Source organism: Balaenoptera musculus, chromosome 3, assembly GCF_009873245.2.
Source record: "Balaenoptera musculus isolate JJ_BM4_2016_0621 chromosome 3, mBalMus1.pri.v3, whole genome shotgun sequence".
Classification (NCBI taxonomy): Eukaryota; Metazoa; Chordata; class Mammalia; order Artiodactyla; family Balaenopteridae; genus Balaenoptera; species Balaenoptera musculus.
This window is the reverse complement of record NC_045787.1, coordinates 122,314,722-122,338,465: the sequence shown is the minus strand read 5'-3', so window position 1 is coordinate 122,338,465 and position 23,744 is coordinate 122,314,722. Positions and strand designations below refer to the sequence as shown.

The following is a 23,744-nucleotide window of genomic DNA, read 5'->3' as shown; positions in this document are numbered from 1 at the left end:
GTTGTTTTCCACTCTAATGCTATTAGAATCACCTGAAGTGTTTGTTAAACACAAATTGCTGGGCTCCCCCCCCAGAGTTTCTAATTTACTAGGTCTGGGACGGGGCCTGAAAGTTTGCTTTCTAATGGTTTCCCAGGTGACGCTGCTACTGCTGGCCCAGAGCAACGCTTTGATAACCACTGCTCTTCAGAACCCGAAGGCAGCCCACTTGCTGTTCAGGAGGCTGAAGGACAGAGAGGCTTTGTAGTGTGGGTGGTGTCACCTCATGAGCCTGGACTTTGGCAGGTCAGGGGCAACCTCACACAAAGAGGCTAGAGAGGAATCGGGGGAGTGTGTAATGCACCTGTGTACGTTACCAAACGTGGAAGCTTCACTACCTTCTGGAGTCTGGATCTGAGCCCCGTGTTTGTCACAGAACCCAAGGGAGAACACAAGACAGAGAATAGTGGCACAGTAATGAAGCATGAATTATCCAGAGGAAAGCACCTATGGAAACAAAGGTATTAGTATTATGATTTATACCTACTCTTCTTAATAAAGTAGCAACATGGAAGGGTTGACTAGTTCCCATTGCTTAAAAGTTGTTCTGTGGGCCCCAAATCCATTCATTCGCATTTGAAAAACAAAAGTGTGAATCGGAAGCATCGCTGAACTTACTGTTCTAAGAACTAAGAACATGTTTTGATGACATGCGTTGGTTCGCAGCAAAGACAAATAATAATTAGCCAAGAAACTACCAAGAGAGAGGGATGAGGCTAGATAAGAATAGACCCTACTTTATAGATGCTTAAGAGGTATGTAGAATAGTCTAGTGAACCAGACAGATATATTAACTGTTCTAACAGATAAAAGGGTTGGGGTCAGCAGGCGAAGACAGACAATATGGGCTTCTATACTGGAATCCCTTTCAGTATAACCCCTAAACAGTCCCACCTGATTTGGAGGAGGTAGCATGAAGACATCCGCTGGCTTGTTTTTATTTATTTCTTGAAACAGTACAGGGAGACTCTTTAGCTTTATAGCCTCCACATTTGGCTGTACTTTGGGGGCCCTGGAAAATAAAACTTAGTGCAAAAGAACAATATATTTTTATTTAAGAAAAAAGAATCATCAGAGATTTTCCCTTGAGGTGGAATTTGTAACAGAGGTAGGTAAGAACTCTGAGACGGAGCAAAGAGTAAGAGATTCAGAAGAAAAGAGCTCCTTTTGAGAGAAGGAATGGGGAAAGAAGAGTTTCCAAATAAATATTTATTATAGGGAAATGAAATGAAAAAGGTGGTTAATGACTTAATGGGAGAAGAAAAAAAGGAGCAGATGTGTATATTTATATGTATGTATGTATGTTTATGCATGTTCTCCATCAGTCTATGGATAAGGCTGTGTCAGGCATTGGTGTCCCAAAGGAATTATGCAACTGTAGCTTTATACGTTTCTATAGACTCCATACAGGTTGTATTTCTTAATGTGCTTTTTAAAATAAGATAATAGGAGAGCAGGGTTTGTTTTTAAATAATACCTTGCGGTGCTTGTGATGTGGAGTTCAGCTCTTTCCTTGCTATAGAAAAATTTAGATTTTTCTGTCTGACTTATTTTAATAATGGGTTTATGTCTGTTATAATTTCAACGTACTTTTCTTTCATTCCTGTCATCCAAGTCACATTTTCAATGCATTCTAATATGGTATTGATTGGGGGACTGAGTTTTATTTGGTTTGTCCTCAGTGACAGTACTTTAATGAGATAAGACTAGCTGGGCTTTGAATGGATTTCCCTGGAGCTTCCAAATTTATGCCCTCTATACCTCCTCCAAGAGGGAGGGAGAGGGAAGGACTAAAGTATTTGGTCATTTGGTCATGTTTTGCGGGTCTGCATCATGTCGGACTCAAAATTTCCAAAAGTACTAAAGCTGCAAGTGAGAAAGACAGTTCAGAGTGAGAATTTTCAGTGCTTGCTTGGAGGAAGAATAGCAAGGATGAATACTGGCTTTTCATCATGTCTCATCAAGTCCAAATGTTTCTGAAAAATACCTTCAAAGTTAAAAGACGGTGCCCTTGGACTTCCCTGGTGGTCCAGTGGTTAAGGCTCTGCACTTCCAGTGCAGGGAGCCCGGGTTTGATTCCTGGTCAGGGAACTAAGATCCCACATGCCGTGGGGCATGGCCAAAAAAAAAAAAAAAAAAAAGATGGTGCCCTTTTCAAAATGCTCAGATGGTTGGTGGCTGTAAGCACATGCATAGTTTGTGAATAAGCATGAGGTATGAAATGAATGAGTGTGTGTGTGTGTGTGTGTGTGTGTGTGTGTGTGTGTGTGTGTGTATTAACATCAGTGCCATTCAAGGCATTATTTTCACAAGTTAAGGTACTTTCTTCAGAAACGGACTCCATTAGAATTTGGTTAAGATTGCCTTGAGTTTTCAACGAGAGGTGAAGATTATGTAATAGCAGTATAAGGCATGAAGTCATGTGTTGCAATCTCTGATTGCCCAAATTGTGCTCCAAGCAGAAATAATACTTTAATATGTAGCAGCAGATTGGTATGAAAGGAGTCTGCCATTCATTCTTTTGTTTACTAAGTATTTATTGAGCACTTACTATGTGCTGTGCTTTGTACCGGGGATGTGAAAGTATAGTATACTTACCTGGACTCTTCTGTTAAGGAACTCATGCCCTAGTGGGGGACACAGACAGGACAACAGGCAGTTATTATGTAGTCTGAGAAGTTCTGTGATGGGGGAAGGACAAGGGACTGTAAGATGATGGGGGAGGGCTCAGAGGAGGGCTCATGAAGAAGGAGCTGGCTAAGCTGAGACCTGATGGATGAGGAGGAGTAAGGTGAAGGGAAGAGGGATGAAGTGCTCCAGGTAGGGCGGATGGTATGGTCAGAAGATAATGGGTTAGTCCTACCTGACTTAGTTAGTTGCTTGACTTCAGAAAAAAGGCCCGTCTTGGAGATTTAGTTTCCTTATCTTCCTGCGGGGGAAGATAGATGGTGATATAAGTAGTTGCAAAGATGGTGACCCTGACGGGTGGTGGGGATTGGGAGGGGGCGGTGGGGAGAAGGAGAAAAAGGTAAACAGTAGCAGTTCACATTTCCTGAGCAGTTATTAGGCGCCATGTTTAAGTATATTAAACACTTTCCATGCATTAATTACCTATTCGAGTTTTACAATCTCTGTATGAGGTAGGCACCCTTGTCTCTGTTTTACAGCTGAGAAAAGTGAAGTTCAGAAAGGCTACATGACTCGCTCAAGGTCACCCTGCTACTAAGTGGAAAAGCCAGGATTTGAAAACAGAAGTTGACTCTAGAGCCCACATTTTCTATCATTACTATGCTGTTCATAATCTAACTTTTTTTTTTTTTTTTTTTTTTTTATGGCTGTGTTGGGTCTTCGTTTCTGTGCGAGGGCTTTCTCCAGTTGCGGCAAGCGGGGACCACTCTTCATCGCGGTGCGCGGGCCTCTCACTATCGCGGCCTCTCTTGTTGCGGAGCACAGGCTCCAGACGCGCAGGCTCAGTAGTTGTGGCTCACGGGCCTAGTTGCTCCGCGGCATGTGGGATCCTCCCAGACCAGGGCTCGAACCCGTGTCCCCTGCATTGGCAGGCAGACTCCCAACCACTGCGCCACCAGGGAAGCCCCCATAATCTAACTCTTTCACAGGGCTGATGGAGAGATGAGTGGGGCAATTCATTTGAAAGAGCTTTTTAAACTGCGTGGAACTCTGTGCTGTCACTGTACGTGTTGAGCTGAGGCATGAGTCCTGTTCTCGGCAGCTAACCTAGAATAAAAAGGAAAACTGCTTTCAGCCATATATGGGCTGCTGTTTCTTGCCTTATTAGCAACCCCTCTAATTCCATGGCCTCAGCACGTTAGTAGTCAAAAGTGGCTTTCCCTGGGGAACATGTTTTGAAGCAACAGAACATTGGATGAGATGGACCATGGATTTGCTACCAAAAGACAATTGTTATGTTAGAAAGTCCTCAAACAGGACTTCCCTGGCGGTGCAGTGGTTAAGAATCCCCCTGCCAATGCAGGGGACACGGGTTCGAGCCCTGGTCCGGGAAGATCCCACACGCTGCGGAGCAACTAAGCCCGTGAGCCACAACTACTGAGCCCGCGTGCCTAGAGCCCGTGCTCCGCAACAAGAGAAGCCACCGCAATGAGAAGCCCGCGCACCGCAACGAAGAGTAGCCCCCCGCTCGCCGCAACTAGAGAAAGCCCGCGCGCAGCAACGAAGACCCAACGCAGCCAAAAATAAATAAATAAGTAAATAAGTAAGTAAACAAATAAATAAATAAATTTTAAAAATAGAGAGAATGTGTTTGGGAGTGTTTCTCCCTCTGCTTAAAAAAAAAAAAATCCTCAAACATTTGAGATCATTAATCTCTGTTAATCACTCCATGCCCGCTCTGATTGTTCGGCACAAAATGAAATGGAAGCTTGGCAACTATCCAATTCTTTTCAAGATCGTGGCTTCTAATATGGATAATTCAAAGCCCCAAATGGACTCTAAAAAATTCTGGAGTACCTGGTTGACATAAATATATATATACATGTGTATATATGTATGTGTGTGTATGTATGTATGTATGTATATATGTATATATATTCTCTGCCTTGCCTCCACTTTTTTGCCACATAGACTCTCTTCCTGTCACCTCGATGTTTTTGACAGTTTCCCCAACATGCTCCTTGCATTTGTCTGTGCTCTAATCAGCCATTGTGTTGTGAACTTCGGACTGTCTACACTAGTGTCACACGAGCAGGTCCGTGTTGCTGGCCATTGCATTAGCCTCCATTGGGAGTAACTGAGAATGTTCAGAGAGAGGCAACTGCAAACTCTTTGGGCACAGAGAGCACATCTCCACTCCAAAGGGAGTGGCTGGTTGTAATCTAGTGTAGGGAGATCCGCAGTGAACTAAAATAATGAATTCTTCTGCATCATAGTTCAATTCCAGAGGCTAATTGTTAGTTTGTTTAAGTCCCACTTGAGGCCCTGATAAGGGGGTTTTCCCTTTGGAAGCCTGATTGAGCTAATGTGAAAGGCAAGACTGTGTAATTCAGATATACTAGTGAAATGCAAACAGTTTCATGTATTAATGGTCACTAATGACTTGTAATCAAGCTATGATTTGTTAGGTTAAAAACAAAGACGCAATTAGTTTATTTGTTCGGGGGTGTGAATGGAAGAATTTATCAATCTGCTCATGGTTGTTTTCCGTTGGAGACGGTCGGCTGGAGTATTAGACTTGAGCTGTGGGACGTCGGGGCTGCCACTGTCTGTTCCTGAGATTCTCCCAGCTTCCTGACCGACGCCTCTTAAATCTACCACCTTCATCAAAAGGGGACGAAGAGGATAACTGTTCTGGTGCCCTTTCTCTGTGGCCTTTCCTCTTGCTAATCAAGCCCCTTCAGTACTAGTTTTTCTCTTTTTGCTCCACTCTGGTCCCAAACTTCAACTAGTTGATTTTCTCAAAGTATGACCATTCATTCAGCAAACATGTAACACGTAATTATTGAGGGCCAGTTATGCTCCAAACACTATCTTAGACCTTAAGTTGTATAATGGTTTTCAAGAGTCTTGACTCAATCTTTGAAAAGTTTACAATCTTTCCATAGATGTCTTTAAAATTTTCTGTGACAGTAACTGCTCCTTGCAGCGCTTATCACTAAAACCCACTGAAAACTCCTTTGGCATGAAACAGATGCTCTGTTGAGATATGCATCTCTGAGAACAAGGCACTTTGATCCTTCAGGGTACATCAAAACGGTCACTAGAGATTTTGAGGGATTATAATGACTCCTTAGAAAAGATATACCTGATGTCTTCCCTAATCTTTTATTTAACCTGAGGAAGTAAATACATTTAAATCCTTATGAGAGGGACTTCCCTGGTGGCACAGTGATTAAGAATCCACCTGCCAACGCAAGGGACATGGGTTCGAGCCCTGGTCCGGGAAGATCCCACATGCCACGGAGCAACTAAGCCCGTGCGCCACAACTACTGAGCCTGCGCTCTAGAGCCCGCGAACCACAACTGCTGAGCCCACGTGCCACAACTACTGCAGCCCGTGCACCTAGAGCCCATGCTCCGCAACAAGAGAAGCCACTGCAATGAGAAGCCCGTGCACCACAGCAAAGAGTAGCCCCCACTTGCCACAACTAGAGAAAGCCCGCGCGTAGCAGCAAAGCCCAACACAGCCAAAAATAAATAAATAAAATTTAAAAATAATAATAAATCCTTATGTGAGACCATGACATTAAAACATAAAATCCTTTCATCCTTCATCAAGTGGAAACACTGTGATTCACTTGATACCACAGAGCAATAATGATTCAGGTTATCCCGGTGAGGCGTTAGATTACTTGAGATCATGCTGAGACAATGGGAATGATCACACTCCCATAGCACATGACTTCTTTCCTCATCAGAACTAATCCCACACTCACCTGAAATTCACTAATCTGAAAGGACTATCAGTCTGTGTTGACTATCTCCTCCCCTGGAAGGTGAGAACCTTGTGTCCCTTGCTCAGCATTTATCCCAGGGTCTAAAACAGTGCCTGACATATAATAAATATGCTCAGTAAATATTTGTTGAATAAAATTCAGGCACAATGATGAGAGCTTGAAAGCTAATAGTATCATTTGGGATTTTGTGAAAAAAAGCAAAATTACTTGATAACAATGATCTTAAGAATTAGGACTGGTAAACAACTGGTGCCATAGCTGACCTCATCTGCGTAGGATTGTTTTTTACATCCCCTTTTTGTTCACTTCCACATAATATCCGTTTCAATGCATTAATGACCCGTACGATAAAAGGGACTTCCTATACCTTTGGAAACTACTGGAACCTACCAGTGATATTTCTTATACTCATCACAAGGGTAACCAATCAAATTTCTAGTATTCTTCAGAATTCAGTGAAGGGCGTTGATGTTCACGGACGCCTTGGCAATAGTGTAGGTGGATGGTGTGGTCACTTTTCATTCATTTATTTAATAGATATTTAGGGGACACTTATTGTGTGCCAGGCATGGGGTTAGATGCCAGGAATATGGAGTAACAAGGCCATCTGGGGAAATACATTAACCAAAGAATAACAAAGATAAATATACAGTTGTGACTGTGACAGGCTCTGCAGAGGAGGAGTTTGTGGTGCTATGAGAGTGACCTGGACAGGGGATGCGCCCCTGGTGAAGAGGGGATTGGGCTATATCCTGAAGCGGTAGTAGGAGTTAGCTGTGTTGAAGAGGAGATGCAAAAATATATATATAGTAGTAGCAGTCAAGAGAGTGTGTGTCCAGAGACGTGAAAGGTGACCCATGTGGCTTGAGTTCCCACAAGGTAAGCATTAGACAGAAACCAGATCTTGCAGAACCTTGAGGGCATATGAGGACTTTATTGCTTTTTATCCTAGGAGTCAAAGGAAATGTTAAAATATTTAAATGTAGGGAAGATGGGGAGCAGTGACCAAATTTGTTTTTCGAAAAGATCATTCTGGCTGCAGTGTAAAGGGCAGAATGGGAATGATCCAGAATAGATTTACAGAGACAAGTGATTTGGTCCTATGAAACTGATACAGAATCTACATAATATATGCCCATGTGAGGCAGTCCCCATGTAAAGCACGTACCCTTCCAAGAGATTCAAGATGAGCTTCTCTATGGTATAATATAGACCTCTTCAAGTCTCCTCTGTGTCATTGGCACACACCCAGACATAAATTAGCATCATTAATGCAGCAGAGTGTCACATTAGCGCCCAGTTCCCCATCCAGCTGATGTATTGCTTGAGCATCTTTCCCTTTGTACTTTCCCCTTCTCCTTCAAAGGCTGTTCTCAGGTCTTATTTTCCTTCCCAGAAGTGTGAGATTGGTTTTTCTGCTGTGCTGTTACAGTCATCCACCACTTAGGATCTAATCCGCCGTGGCTTTGTTCCTGTTTGTCAGGAACTTCGAGAATATATTAAGACATTATACAGGGTGGAAGCTGTATTTTGACAATGATTATGCCCATTATCTGTTTTAATACATGTAAATTGCTGTGGAGAAACAAACCATTTTATGCCGCTTGAATCCTTTTCAGGGAAGCCTGAATCCTTTTTGTGTAGCTTAGATGTATTACTGTCATTTTCCCTTCACGAAGTTGAATAAACACACTTAAATCAGACCTTGGTTAGCGCACCCTCTTGTACTGTTGCCCTAATAAATTGTTGTGAGTTTAGTCTTTGAAATCCATATTTGGTGACATTTGTAAATTCATCTGTAGTCCCTGCCAGAATTGAAATTGTTTGGTAAACCCAACATGTGTATTATATGTGGCAAGCACTGTACTTGGGGTACAGCCGTGAAAAAGGAAGAATGCTACCTTTAAGAAGCTTACAGTCCTTGCCCGCTGTTGGCGTGGGAATTTACAGATAAGCAAGGGCAGAAGGTTAGAGTGATCCACGTGGTAATGGATTAGAGTTGGAGACATCAGAAGGAACTCCTGTTTAACTTTATATAGATACACATGATTGCATAGGGAAGTATTTATAATTATGTGTATATACACGGAGTTGTATACCTACATATATTTATTTCTGTGTCAGCTGAGAGCACCTAAAAGAAATGACACCCCAGTAGCAACAGGCCCAACTGGCACCCAGCTCTTGATTTCTAAAACCATTCTCCAATAAAATGACCCTGGAATCCTGGGAGAAATATCTGGTTTGGGGACTGGAGAAGAAAATATATGAGATGACGTCAGAGTCTCTTATAGTCCCAAAATGTAAGGAAGTGCTCAAAAAAGAAAAAAAAAAAAATCTACATTGATATGAGTGTGTCAGAGTGACACAGGAGCTGACTGAAGGAGTTCCCAGTGGCTCAAGTGGAATAATTGGAATAAAAAAATATAGTAGTATTGGATTATATCCCAAAGTATAAAATAAATATCCATGAATCCATACTGATATGAAGAATTGAATAAATTAATAAATGGGAGAGAAGAGAAAAATCTCCCTTGTGGAATGCCAAATAAATTATATAGAAGACCCAGCCTCAAGGAGCATAGCAAGTAGGCATAATTCCCCATTCCTTAAGTGTGGGCTGCACATAAAGACTTCTTTCTACAGAGTAAAGATGAGGAAGACAGGGGGGCAGGTACAGGAAGCGTAACTTTGCAGAGGAGAAACCTGACAGACATTACTTCAGCTAGTGATCGAGGTCCACATGAACAGTCATAAGTCATGTTGATAGTAGGCATCCTTGATAGGATGTGATGACTGTGACACTTTGTCACTTTCTCTGTGATCTTTGATCAGGAGAAAAACATCAGACAAATTCCAATAGAGGAGTATCCTACAGTACACCTGATCGTATTCTTCAAAACTGTGAAGATCACCAAAGGCAAGGCAAGTCTGAGAAACTGCCACAAGAAGAGGAGCCTAAGGAAACGTGACAAGTGTAACATAGTATCCTAGAAGGGATCCTAGAGCAGAAAAAGGACATTAGGTAAAAACTGAGGAAATATGAATTAAACTATGGACTTTAGTTAATAGTCATATATTAATACTGGCTCATTAATTATAACAAATGTCCTACACTAACAGAAGACATTCATAATAGGGAAAACTCTGCAAGAGGTATATGGGAATTCTCTGTGCTATGTGTTTAATTTTTCTGTAAATCTAAAACTGTTTTTAAAATTTAAAGAATAAGTAGCTTATAGTCTAGTGAGGGAATCCAGTAAACTAGTAGGCAGTCGTAATACAGTATAATGAAGGAGGATGTATAGAGTGATTGGGAGAAACAGTAGGGCATCTAACTGGTCCTTCAAATCCTGACATGACCACTTTGGACAGTTTACTTGACCCTCTGATCTTCTGTTTCCTCATCTCTAAAATGGTGATAAAACCTGCCATGAATCAATATAGACTGTGAGGTCAAACTACAGGAGCTCAAACCCCCATCTACAGAGCTAGGTGGTTTACTAAATCTATCTGGACTTTAGTTCCTCATCAGTAAGTAGAATAATAAGAGTACCTACCTCAGAGTTGTCCTGAGGTCTGGGGTAATACCTGTGAAATGCTTAGAACAAATCTCGGCACACTGCGCTAGATAAATGTAAGCTTCTATTGCTGCTGTCAGCTCACAGATTTATGGTGAAGACTCAATGGGGTGATCATGGAGAGTACCTAGCACATGCCTGCCATGTCATAAACCCTGTGGTGGTGGTGTGATGGTAGTGGCAGCGGCAAGAAAGAGGTGCTGGAGGCCAGGAGAATGCCCTTCCCTTGAATCCTACACACCAGACACAGGGGTCTTCTCTAACCCTACACTAAGAACAGGATAGGAGTTGATGAGATAAAAGGAGGGTGATGAGTGTGGGCTCTAGCAGAAGGAACAAATGTCCAAAAGCCAAAGGAAGCGTGACACCTTTACAGAACTTTATAGAGTTGAGAGTGGCTGGAGTGTGGAGTCTAAGGAGGGAGAAAGAGAAGTAAGTAGGGCCAGCATTATGTCAGGAATTGAAGACCGAATTCAGGATTTGGACTTTAGCCTAGGGTCACCATAAAATACTGGCTATTGTTTGAAAAAAAATCAGTTGGAAGTGGAAGACCATTTAGGAAGCTATTTCAGTTGTACAGGTGGAGAGATCATGGTAGGGAATCTGGAAGTCGAGTTAAAGAATTTGAAGTCTAACAATAGGGCAAATACTGACTGTACAATTTTGTGAAAATCTTTTTCTGCCTAGGAGTCAGACATATTATAGTATGTGATGCCTGGACAATTTCCTAGTATCTGCATAAGATTTAAAAAGTGTAGGATAATGTTAAGAATTTTAGGTAGTGACTTTGAAACATCTACATATTTTCCACCCCTAATATGTACCATCATAGATAATTTTTTTAAAAGCCATAAACATAACAATCAGCTTATCTCTGAAATGCTCTAGACCAGCATTATCCAATAGAAATGTAATACAAACCATGTGTGTAATGTTAATTTTCTATAGCCACATTTAAACAATAAAGAAAACAGGTGAAATTAATTTTAATAATACATTTCACCAATATATTGAAAAATTGTCATTTCAACATGTAATCAGGATAAACATTATGAATTTGATATTTTATATTCTTTTTCTTATCTTGTCTTCAAAGCCTGGTCTGTATTTTATACTTATGGCACACGCCATTCACACTAGCCTCATTTCACGTGTGCAGTAGCCACGCGTGGCTAGTGACTGACTGTATGGGACAGCTCAGGTCTAGAGCTTTCAAACTCCTAGTCAGAAAATCTTTTTAGCTTTACACTTGCTGGTGAAATCTTTTTCAAACACATTAGTCAACATTTCTGCCTTAATACCTGCACATGGGAAACTGCCTTTAGTTCACATACTCAAATTGCCTGTTTCTTTCACTCAATTAATAGTTAGTGAACGCCCACTATATGGTAGTGGAACACCTACTATATGAGCGTTGGTCCTGGTTTACACACTGGAGTTCTAATTGTGAGCTGACCCTACATGTTGCTTATCCTTCCTGGAGTTTAGAAGGTCATGGAGGAGAAAGGCAAATACAAAACAAAATCTAGTCAATGAGGTAATCATAAATTATGCTGTGATGAAAACAAATGAGAGACTTTTGCTTTTATTTCTTTTGCCTTAAGAGACAGATCTAAAGAAATATTGCTATGATTTATGTCAAAGAGTGTTCTGCCTATGTTCTCTCCTAGGATTTTTATGGTTTCAGGTCTTACATTTAGGTCTTTAATCCATTTTGAGTTTATTTTTGTATATAGTGTGAGAAAATGTTCTAATCTCATTGGTTTACATGTGGTTGTCCAGTTTTCCCAGCACCACTTATTAAAGAGACTGTCTTTTCTCCATTGTATATTCTTGCTTCCTTTGTCATAGATTAATTGACCGTAGATGCCTGTGTTTATTTCTGGGCTCTATATTCTGTTGCATTGAACTATGTATCTGTTTTTGTGCCAGTACCATGCTTTTTTGGTTACTGTAGCTTTGGAGTACAGTCTGAAGTCAGGAACCATGATACCTCCAGATTTGCCTTTTTTTTTTTTTCCTCAATATTGCTTTGGGAATTCAGGGTCTTTGTGGGTCCATGTGAATTTTAGGATTATTTGCTCTAACTCTGTGAAAAATGTTTTGAGTATTTTGATAGGGATTGCATTAAATCTGTAGATTGCTTCAGGTAGTATGAACATTTTAACTTAAAAGCTTTTGTATAATAAAGGAAGCCATCAACAAAATGAAAAGACAACCTACTGAATGGGAGAAAATATTTACAAATGATATGACCAAGATTAATATTCTAAAATATATAAACAGCTTATACAATTCAATATCAGAAAAACAACAACACCCATTTAAAAAATGGACAGAAGACCCATATAGACATTTTTCCAAAGAAGACATACAGGTGTCCAAAAGGCACATGAAAATATGCACAACGTTGCTAATCATCAGAGAAATACAAATCAAAACCATGATGAGATGTCACCTCACACCTGTCAGAATGGCTATCGTCAAAAAAACTACAAATAACAAATGTTGTTGAGGATGTAGAAAAAAGGGAACTCTTGTACCCCGTTGTTGGGAATGTAAATTGATACAGCCACTGTGGAAAACAGTATTGAGGTTTCTCAAAAAAACTAAAAATAGAACTACTGTATGACCCAGCAAATCCCACTCCTGGAGTTTCCGAAGAGAATGAAAATAATGATTCAAAAAGATACATGTACCACAGTAAGCAACAGATGAATGTCCATCAACAGATGAATGGATAAAGAAGATGTGGGGTGTGTGGGGGGGGGGTGCGTGGGTGGGTATATAGACGTGTGTGTGTGTGTGTGTGTATATATGTATACACACACAATGGAATATTACTCAACCATAAAAAGAATGAAATTCTGTCATTTGCAATGACGTGGATAGACCTAGAGAGTATTATGCTTAGTGAAATAAGTCAGACAGAGAGAGACAAATGCTCTGTTATCACTTACATGTGGAATCTAAAAAATAAAACAAATGTATATAACGAAACAGAAACAGACTTATAGATATGGAGAACAGACTAATGGTTACCAGTGGGGAGAAGAAAGGGGGGAGGAGCAAGATAGTGGTCTGGGATTAAGAGGTACAAACTACTATGTATAAAATAAATAAGCAACAAGGATATGTTGTACACCACAGAGAAATATAGACATTATTTTGTAATAATTTTAAATGGAGTATAATCTATAAAAGAATCTCTGTTGTACACGTGGAACTAATTCTGTAAATCAACTTTACTTCAGAAGAAAGAAAGAGAAAGAAAGAAAGAAAGAAAGAAAGAAAGAAAGAAAAGAAAGAAAGAAAGAAAAAGAAAGGAAAGAAAGGAAGGAAGGAAGGAAAGAAAAGAAAAGAAAAAAGAAAAAAACAAACAACAATGGGAGACTGAGATACTGGATGACCATGGTGGGACAGCTTTAGATAATCTCAGTTGAGGTGACTAAGATGGAAAATAAAGGATGAAAGTGAGTCAGCCCTACAAAAATTTGGAGAAAGAGTAGATCAATTAGAGGAAATAACATGTGCAAGAGCCCTGAGGCTCTTGACGGAATGAAAAGAAAATGATGATGGCTGAAGGTTGGTGAGGGGAGGAGAGAGTGGCATGAGATGAGTCTGTAAAGGTGGGCAGAAGCCAGGTCTCCTGGGACTTTGTAAGTCATAGTAAGGAGCTGCAATATTGTTCTAAGTGCTGTGGAATCTAAAGGATTTTAGGGGAAGAGATTTGTTCATTATAAAGATTTCCCTAACCTCAGATCACTATGTAGATGAAAGGTAAAAATTCAGTCAAGTGAAAGGCGGAAGAAAGTTTGTTCTGCACACCTCACAATGTTATTAAAGAGAGAAAGATGGAATAAGGTATGTGAAAGTTCTGTGAACAGTATAATGACCCATAGATGCAAAGTCATGAAAAGAAAGAAGTGTAGGTGCTAAACCCAGCTGTTTTTGTTGGGCTCTTTTCATAGTGGAATTGCTTTTGAGCTCTTCTTTGTAATGGAATTGCGTTTTTCAGTGTCCAGGGTGCTTTGTGAATGGCATCTCAATTTTCTTCTCCAAAAATTAAGTTGCACAGAGTGGAGCTAGGCAGGCAGGTCTTCCACCCTGACTGTGGCTTCTGGATTTCCAGATATGTGGTTGGCTGTTTCTGAAACGAATGCTCGCAGGTGCATAGTGACATCTTGGGGGTCCTGCCAACAGTTCGTTAGTGTGTATGAAGGAGGAGCAAGGATCCAAGGAGACCAGGGAAGAAGATGGCCTTTTATTTGTCTGGCATTTTGGAATATTTTAATACATTTTTTGAAATCATTATCTCACGGTCATGATAATTCTGTAAAATAGATGAAACGAGCAGGACCACCTCCAGATCACAGAAGAATGCCGAGGCTTTGAGAAATTGAGTCACATGGTTAGTTGTGGCCAAAATGGACAATGAGAGTATATCTTCTAACTTGCACTTTTTTCTCTCTTGTGAGAGAACACCAGTGACTTATCTGATCTTACAGTCCATTACAAAGCGCCCCTTTTAGGAATGTATAAAATAGAATCTGAGTTCATTGGGACTACATTTCCCTTGGGACTATTTAAAACCTAATCTCCTGTATTCCAGTGCTGCTGAGGGCAAGGAGACAGTTTCATAATCTCTCTTATGATAAGCAGCTTGATTGCAAGCCCCAAAGTAACTGGGTTTATGTACTTCTCCAGGTATAGTGTTCAGTACACTACCAAGTGTCATTAAATAGCTAATAAAAATGATGGAATCAAGACCCTACTTGGTCATTATTCACAGTCTGACACTTGGATAATTTTCAAGCATTAGGACAGAAAGAATCTGCATTTAAAAATTATTTTAACCTAATTTACTAATTGAGAGTCTAGGAGCCAAACTTTCTAATAGTTAGTACTTGGTTGTTATTAGCAGATAAGAAACACGGACTCTTTTTTCAGGTGTGTCATTTTTTTCTTTTCTTTGACTTATGGTTGGAGTGTAGTCTTTTGGAAATGATATAAATAGAAATTTGACCCTAGTATATTTAAAATAGAGGTTCTTAAACTTTCTGGGGGGAGTGGGGTCAGGAGGCCACATGAAGGCCTTTGAAAATTTGATGAAAGCTAAGGTTCCTCTCCACAGGGGAAAAAAATGCTAAGAAGGCCATAAACGTACAATGGGCCATATAATTTGAGAGAGATCATAGGTTCCCATGAAGTTCATCCCTCAGTGGCTGATCAAGCATTTCTAATCAAGAAGATTGAAGGAAATTGAGGTGAACAAGTATGCAGAACAGAACTGAGGCATGAATGTGCAGTGCTTCAAGGGGAGGATATTGCATTCCATGCCAGAAATGGAGTGTGGTTGCTCAGGCTTCAGAATGACACGGCTAGGGAGTGTGGATGAAGCCCTGTTGTCTCGGAGGGCTCACCTTGAAGTTTGTCCTATCCAAATAGGATTTAGAATTTTAAAAGCTTTCTGACCTCAAACCCCTTCTTTACTAGCCTGATCTGATTCCATTTCTGGCCAATAGCAGGGGGAGCACCAGCTGTCTGGGTTGTGATTACCTCTTGCCCACAGGAAACCTTGGGAGTAGGAATGGTGGGGGAGTGGTTCTCACAATTGGAAAATACAAGCAGTGCGTTTAACCTGGGCTTTTCTTTTCCTTTTTTAGCGGGTGGGTGGTGAGAGGGGGAAACAGAGCCAGTTGGACAGAACAGCTCTTTTAAAAATGATGCAGTGATACCTAAACCAGTTATCTTTTACTCAGGAGTAGTTATTTAATGTTGCCTTTTGGATGAGATAGAACTCAGGTAGAACTTGTACTAGTGAATAATTAAGGAGTGAAGAGAGGACTACATGCATTCAGACAGGGGTGTTACTGCATCTAGCTTCTGCTTTGAGTTTTGGTGCATTTGATTTTTATGTACAGGGAGAATAGAAGACCTTGAATAGTCCTCCCTAATCTTCAGAAATATCAGCTCAAATCCCACTTTTTTCCCCAAAAGCCTCCTTGACTATGTCAGCTCTTCTGAACCCCAATATTAGAGATTCTAATTCATAATTTAATGCTTAAAATAGCATATTGGCCACTATTATTTAATGCATGTGTGCCATGTTTCTTTTCCTGGTTGTAGCCTCCTTGAGGGTAGGCATTATCTTTCTCCCATTAGAGGGTAAGCTTCATCAGGTCAGGGACACATCTAGTTCTTTTATGACTCTAATTTCATCACAATGTCTCATGTATTATAGGCAATAAATAGATAATTTTGAATAAACAGTTCTAATATTTCAGCATCATTTATAGCTCTGATTTTTTTTCCCCCATGGGTTTATGCTCCGCAACAGCTTCAAGCACCCGAGCCTTCTATTTATTTATTTATTTATTTTTGGCTGTGTTGGGTCTTCATTTCTGTGCGAGGGCTTTCTCTAGTTGCGGCGAGCGGGGGCCACTCTTCATCGCGGTGCGCGGGCCTCTCACTATCGCGGCCTCTCCTGTTGCGGAGCACAGGCTCCAGACACGCAGGCTCAGTAGTTGTGGCTCACGGGCCCAGTTGCTCCACAGCATGTGGGATCTTCCCAGACCAGCGCTCGAAACTGTGTCCCCTGCATTGGCAGGCAGATTCTCAACCACTGTGCCATCAGGGAAGCCCCCTACAGCTCTGATTTTTATGCTACTTATACCGTACATACTGCTAGTGAAAAGAAAAGCAGTTTATTTTTGATTTGCGTAAAACCAAGTTGGAGTCAAAGTAGGACCGTTTGAAGTGGTTGAATCTGAGACTGATCTTTGAAGTTTGGCTGTCATGGTTGATGGACCTCCCAAAAAACGTGGGGTATTTGGGAAGTGGCTAGGTTTTATGAAACTCTCTGTTGGTTTTATTTTTAGTTATATCCTAGAACTGTACTTTGAAACCACAAGTTGACTCACAGGGGAGATTGATTTGGTTATTCTAAAGACAATGAAAAGAAACGAAGATTTGTCAAGAAACAACTTCAACTTCACCTAAGCACTGGGCTATGTAATTTTACATATGTTATCTCATGTAATTGTCAAAAGAACTCTGCAAACAGTAATGTATTTTCTTCTTTTAGATGTAAAAAGAGATTCAGAGAGGTAGCTAATTTACTTGGACTTTAAGTTCTGTGAGATCCAAGTGTCTGGCACAGAGGAGTCAGTCATTCAACTAGATGTTTGTTGAATTAAATTTATCAAAGGGTCCTCGTTCGGGCCTCAGTGGATCAAGGCTGAGTTTGGATCCAAAGCTGTTGGTCCTTGAAGCCCATCCTCTTTCCACTACTGCCTCTCCTCTAAGTAGAAATTCTTGTAGAGAAAAAACAGAACCAACATTATTAGCTTGGTTTTGCTCTTGCTCTTTCAACTCAGGCTACATGAGACTTGAGTTTTCAACACTCGGCCCCAAATATCATTTTCCTCTTGTGTGTGCTATTTGCCCAGAGATGATGCTAAAGGTAAGCTTGACTTCCTGGCAACGACTCAGCCAGGAACTGAGAATTGTTAGAACACCCTCTTCCTGATACCCTAAGGAAGCAAAAATAAACATTTGGAAAGAATAAAGTTGCCGAAAGGGTAACACTCTTTGCATTTTAGTCTCTGTCTCCTCCTCTCCACCCCCAGGCTGGGGGGCTAGTGGCCATCCAGACACAGCCAAGAAGTCAGCAAGTTAGAACTTTATCATGTTTTATCAGTCCTGTTTACAGCCTTGTTTTTAATAGAATCCTAGCTCTCCAAGTCGCTGATGACTGTTTCACGTGGTCAGCAAATTTAGAAGTCTTCTCCTAAGCTACAGTAAAAAGGAGGAGATATTAAGTTTTTTAAAATTTTTATTGGAGTACAGTTGATGTGCAATGTTGTGTTAGTTTCAGGTGAACAGTAAAGTGAATCAGTTATACATATATGTATATCCACTCTTTTATAGATTCTTTTCCCTTATAGGTCATTACAGAGTGTTGAGTTCTCTGTGCTATCAGTAGGTCCTTATTAGTTACCTATTTTATATGCAGTAATGTGTATATGTCAATCCCAATCTCCCAATTTATCCTTCCCGCCCTTTCCCCCCGGTAACCATAAGTTTGTTTTCTGTATCTGTGACTCTATTTCTGTTTTGTAAATAAGTTCATTTGTACCATTTTTTTAGATTCCACATATAAGTGATATCATATGATATTTGTCTTTCTGTGTCTGACTTACTTCACTCAGTATGACAATTTCTAGGTCCATCCATGTTGCTGCAAATGGCATTATTTCATTCTTTTTTATGGCTGAGTAATATTCCATTGTATATACGTACCACATCTTCTTTATCCACTCCTCTGTCGTTGGACATTTAGGTTGCTTCCATGTCTTGGCTATTGTAAACAGTGCTGCAATGAACATTGGGGTGCGTGTGTCCTTTCAAACCATGGTTTTCTCCGCATGTATACCCAGCAGTGGGATTGCTGGATCATATGGTAGTTCTATATTTAGTTTTCTCAGGAACCTCCATGCTGTTCTCCATAACGGTTGTACCAATTTACATTCCCACCACCAGTGTAGGAGGGTTCCCTTTTCTCCACACCCTCTCCAGCATTTATTGTTTGTGGATTTTTTGGTGATGGCTATTCCGACTGGTATGAGGTGATACCTCATTGTAGTTTTGATTTGCATTGATATTAACTTTTATAGGGGCAAGCTCTAGTTCTTATACTTACCTCCCAGCTGACATAAATACATGATTTTTAGTTGTTTAGAAATTGCATCTACTTTTTAGGACTCAATTTGAATCTATGCTTTTTAAAATTCAAGTGCTGCATAAATAATGTTTGCTTTTCTGCCACCCGCATGAGCATCAAACATGAAACAAGTGATATCTTTCTGAAGAAAAGTGTTGTGTAGGGCACAATTAGAGCCAGCTCCTAACTAATTATAAGTTTTATGGAGGGAGACTGGAGGTCAATGTGTGGAACAATCTTCTGGTGTTAAGCCTATCAATGAGTGGAAGAGATGGGCTTGGGAGATGGTCCTTTCACAGGGAGGATGGCTATCCACTTTTCAGAAATGTTAAGAGGATGGAGTGGAGAAGATTGTGCTAAGCCTCTGATGCCCCTTCTGACTAAAATTTCTTTAATTTTCACTTCCCAAGATGCCCTTTGCCTTTGGACACTAGCTATTTGTTTTTGTTTTTTATTTCAGGGAAACCTTATCAGGAGAGCTAGAATGGAGGTCCAAAGGATAGTATATAAGGAATTGTTTAAGATTTGTTAAATAAGCTAGTATATGTTAGTCACAAATATGTTCACATAACACACACACACACACAGATGGGGCAGAGGGCAGACACTTCACATATCCTGGGTCCTGTTCCCACTCCTACCTTAACTCTAAGCTGTAGTCTACCCTCATTCCTCTCTCTGTGTCTTCTCCCTGCTGTTCTGTCTGCACATTCCTCTCTCTTCCCTTCTTCCTAGCTCTGTGATCTTGGGAAATCATTTACCTACTCTGTGCTTTAGCTTCCTCTCCTATAAAATGGAGATATGTGTGGCTCCTTGCAAATTCATTGTAAATGTTAGAGAGAATGTATGCAAAATACCAACACGGAGTCTGGCAAGTGGGAGGCAGCTGTTTTTATTTTTCTTTCATATATTTATTCAGCAGGTAAAGACTTTAACACCAGGATGGCTATATTCTAGGCTCACTTTTAGGGAAACAAACAGAGAACCTTCTCACCAGGGGCTCATAAAATAATGAGAAAGACATTCTTTTCCTGCAGGGTGGGACACAGGGCTAGGGAGGAAATTTATCCCAGAATTCAGCTCACGTACCCAGATTCCTCATGAATCAGCTTCTGTGATTCCTCTATTCTAGAGGCAATTGTTCCCTCTTTTGAACTTCCTAGAGGTGTGCTATCCAGTAAGGTCACCGCACATGTGGCTACTGTGTACTTGAAATGTGGTTATTTCATTTGAGATGTGCTGTGTCAGGTACACACCAGACTTCAAAGACTTAGTACAAAAAATAAATAAAAAGCTCGTTAATAACATTTTAATATTGATTACATGTAAAAAATGATATATTGGATATATTGGGTTAAATAAACTAAAATAATTAAATTGTAAAGTTAATGAAAGGTAATATTTTCTTTTTTTGCTTTTTAATGTACTTACTAGAAAATTTGAAACCACATATGTGGCTCACATTTTCTCTTGGTCATGCTGTCCTAGTGCTTCACTGTGCCCCTTCATGGTCCCATGATTTTCTTCTCCCATCCCCCATATGACTCCCTAACAAATTTGTCATATGGATTATTTTTGCTTCTAAATGATAAACTCCTCCAGGACACTACAGTTATTATTAATACTGCCATTTGTTATCATAGCACCTAACATCAAGTCTTCAATACATATTGGATGGATGGATGGATACATGGACGGGAACTCTACATCCTGAGGCCTGTGAGCTTTAGAGGAACATAGTCTCTTACTGTGTTTTATGCAGAAGGCAAGTTTAGTGGCTGCAAATGGTCAAAAAGTCAGCTGATCTCACCAAGATAGTACTGTACCAATTATACAATAAAGATCTGACCACAAGGCTAATCAATATGTCCTAAGACTACATCTGTGTCTGCAGCTAGCTCTGTGACCTTTGGCAATGACTTGTCTCTGCAAGGAACAGTTTTCAGAATTGCACAAATGTTTGTATTTTGCAAATGACAGATATCTGGCTGCCACTCATTAAGCAAAGCCACAGAACCTCCAAGACACCTTCCCCCTGAAGAGTAAGAGTCCAGAAGTAGGGAGAGTAGCAGTTGCTAAGGATATATCTCAGGAAAACAGGCAAGCAGCTCTCCTCCAGGAGCTAAACAGAATCAACTCAACTATACAAAATAGGAGTGGAGTCCATTTAGCTGCAGTTTGAAACAGGGTCATCTCATTCTGACTCAGTTCCTTAAACAAAGGAAATCAGAAAATAAACTCAGTTCTTGCCATGGTTTCCAATACTATAATCTTGACAAAATACCCTTGTGTAGGAGACTTGCCAGTGCATTGCTACCGTATGGTTATAGATGGGACTTTCTTTTTCCTTTAATGTTTATTTATTTATTTGGTTGCACTGGGTCTTAGTTGCAGAAGGCAGGTTCCTTAGTTGCGGCAGGTGGGCTCCTTAGTTGCGGCAGGTGGGCTTCTTAGTTGCGGCACTCAGGCTCCTTAGTTTTGGCATGCAAGCTCTTAGTTGTGGGATCTAGTTCCCTGACCAGGGATCGAACCCAGGCCCCCTGCATTGGGAGTATGGAATCTTATCCACTGTGCCACCAGGGAAGTCCCAGGACTTTCTTTTTTTTATGTTTTTTAAAATTTATTTTATTGAAGTATAGCTGATTTACAATGTTGTGTTAATTTCTGCTGTATAGCAAAGTGATTCAGTATATATATATATACATACACACATTCTTTTTCATATTCTTTTCCATTATTGTTTATCATAGAATATTGAGCACAGTTCCCTGTGCTATACAGTAGGACCTTGTTGTTATCCATTCTATATATAATAGTTTGCATCTGTTAATCCCAGACTTCCAGTCCGTCCACTACCTACCCCTCCAGCCCCCCGCACTTGGCAACCACAAGTCTGTTCTCTATGTCTGTGAGTCTGTCTTTATGTCTGTGAGTCTGTTTCTGTTTCTGTTTTGTGTCATATTTTAGCCTCCACATATAAGTGATATCCTATGGTATTTGTCTTTCCCTTTCTGACTTACTTCACTTAGTATGATAATCTCTAGGTCCATTCACGTTGCTGCAAATGACATTATTTCATTCTTTTTTATGGCTGAGTAATATTCCATTGTGTGTGTGTATACACATACATATACATATGTGTGGGTGTGGGTGTGTATATACATATATATATATATATATATCTCACATCTTCTTTATCCATTCATCTGTCGATGGGCATTTAGGTTGTTTTCATGTCTTGGCTCTTGTGAATAGTGCTGCTATGAACACAGGGGTGCATGTATCTTTTTGAATTAGAGTGTTCTCTGGCTATATGCCCAGGAGTAGGATTGCTGGATCATATGGCAACTCTTAGTTTTTTGAGGACCCTCCATACTGTTTGATGGGATTTTCTTATCCCATTAGCCAGAGACATCCCCCAGTGAAGAGCCTTAAGAAATTTATGGTAGACCACAGTACACATTGTAAGAGGTTTCACAGGAGTTCATACTCCAAGTGGGTGGGGGATATGTGTGTGATAAGGGTGGGGAGAGAGAATTATTTCATCCACTTGAGAATTTAGCAACTGGTATAGCGACTATCGTGGGCTTGTTGGCAGTTGAATGGGCAGGGAGTAATGAGCAGAATTACTTGTAGACCAAATAGTGAATTTTCTGTCAAAATTTGGAAAATAATAATGATAATGAAAATAATAGTTATTGAGTGTTTATTATGTGTTAGACATATTGTTGAGTATTAAATATGAATTCTTGCATTTATATATCACAGACAACCCAATGAGGTTGGTGGTATGATTATCACCTTCTTACCCAGGCTTAGGAAGCTTTTGTAACTTAACCAAAGGTGACACAGCTTACAACTGTTGGAGCTGAGACTCTACCCCAGATCATTAGGCTGTAATGACGATAATATACAGGGTATCTCTGCAGAAGTAGCAGCATCTGTTTTCCTTACAATAAAGCAGTTTCTCGTTAATGACATTAAGAGGAGGGGACATTCTGTCACCCTTCACCACAAATGATGAATTTTTACTGGTTGTCTGTGCTATACAACCTAAGAGAGAGAGGAAACGTGGCATGGTGGAGGGTGAAACTGGAGTCTGGGCCAGGCTCTGCCAGATGGCCGCATTTCTGGGCCTGTTTCTTCCTCTGTAGACTGCGAGGGCTGGAATCCACTGAGTTCTAAGGTTTTGTGCAGTGTTGTAGTTCTCTGTCTTGGAAGTTGAGGAAAAGGAGGGGTGTGAAACGGTGATCATTCCACCCCACGTTCACTCTGGAGAGCTGACAAACCAGTGATGAACATCTTTTCTAGAACTAAACCTGCCTCCTGAGGCTGCTGAAGTGGGTTTGGCGCTGCCTCGTTAAGTGGTGGACGAGGAGCTCAGAACAGTCTCTGCAATTTCTCTGTGACTTGGCTGCTTTTCACAATACACAGTTTATTTCTTGATATGTTCTTGAAAGAACATTTTAGTATGATTTTCTTTCCAAATATAATATATGAAAAAATCATATAACAGTAAATCATATTATTGTTCGTCATGAACATTTCTTCTGCTAGAGTGTAACTACAAATGGGTCAATAGGTCCTTTAAATGTTTTGAGATCATCTTTTATTCTGATTTCTGAAATCCAGTTTTGGAACACAAAGCAGTTTGACCTTTCTGAAAAATCATAAAAATTTATGACTTTTCATGTGGAGAATGCAGTCAGTATTACTTACAGCTCTGAGCCTTGAGAAAGAAACCTGATAACAAGGATGTTAGGTGAGTTGACACGAGTGAAATATTTATAGCTAAACCAAAACAAAAGCGGTTTGAAATCATTCAGTTTATCGAGAAAGGCATGTAAAGCAGGGGTGAAGACTTTCAGCTCTTGATTCAGTTAGAATAATTCTAAATTTAGCTGTGCGACTAAATAGTCATAACCTTAATCAAGTCACCATTCTGTCAAAATGCCAGTGTCATCATCTGTA

At 40.3% G+C, this 23,744-nt stretch overlaps 1 protein-coding gene across 6 annotated transcripts in view; it reads left to right on the top strand.

Annotated features, from left to right (window-relative positions):
• Positions 1–23,744, top strand: part of PPP2R2B (protein phosphatase 2 regulatory subunit Bbeta) — a 466,791-nt gene that overhangs the window by 189,859 nt on the left and 253,188 nt on the right. The window lies entirely within an intron of this gene.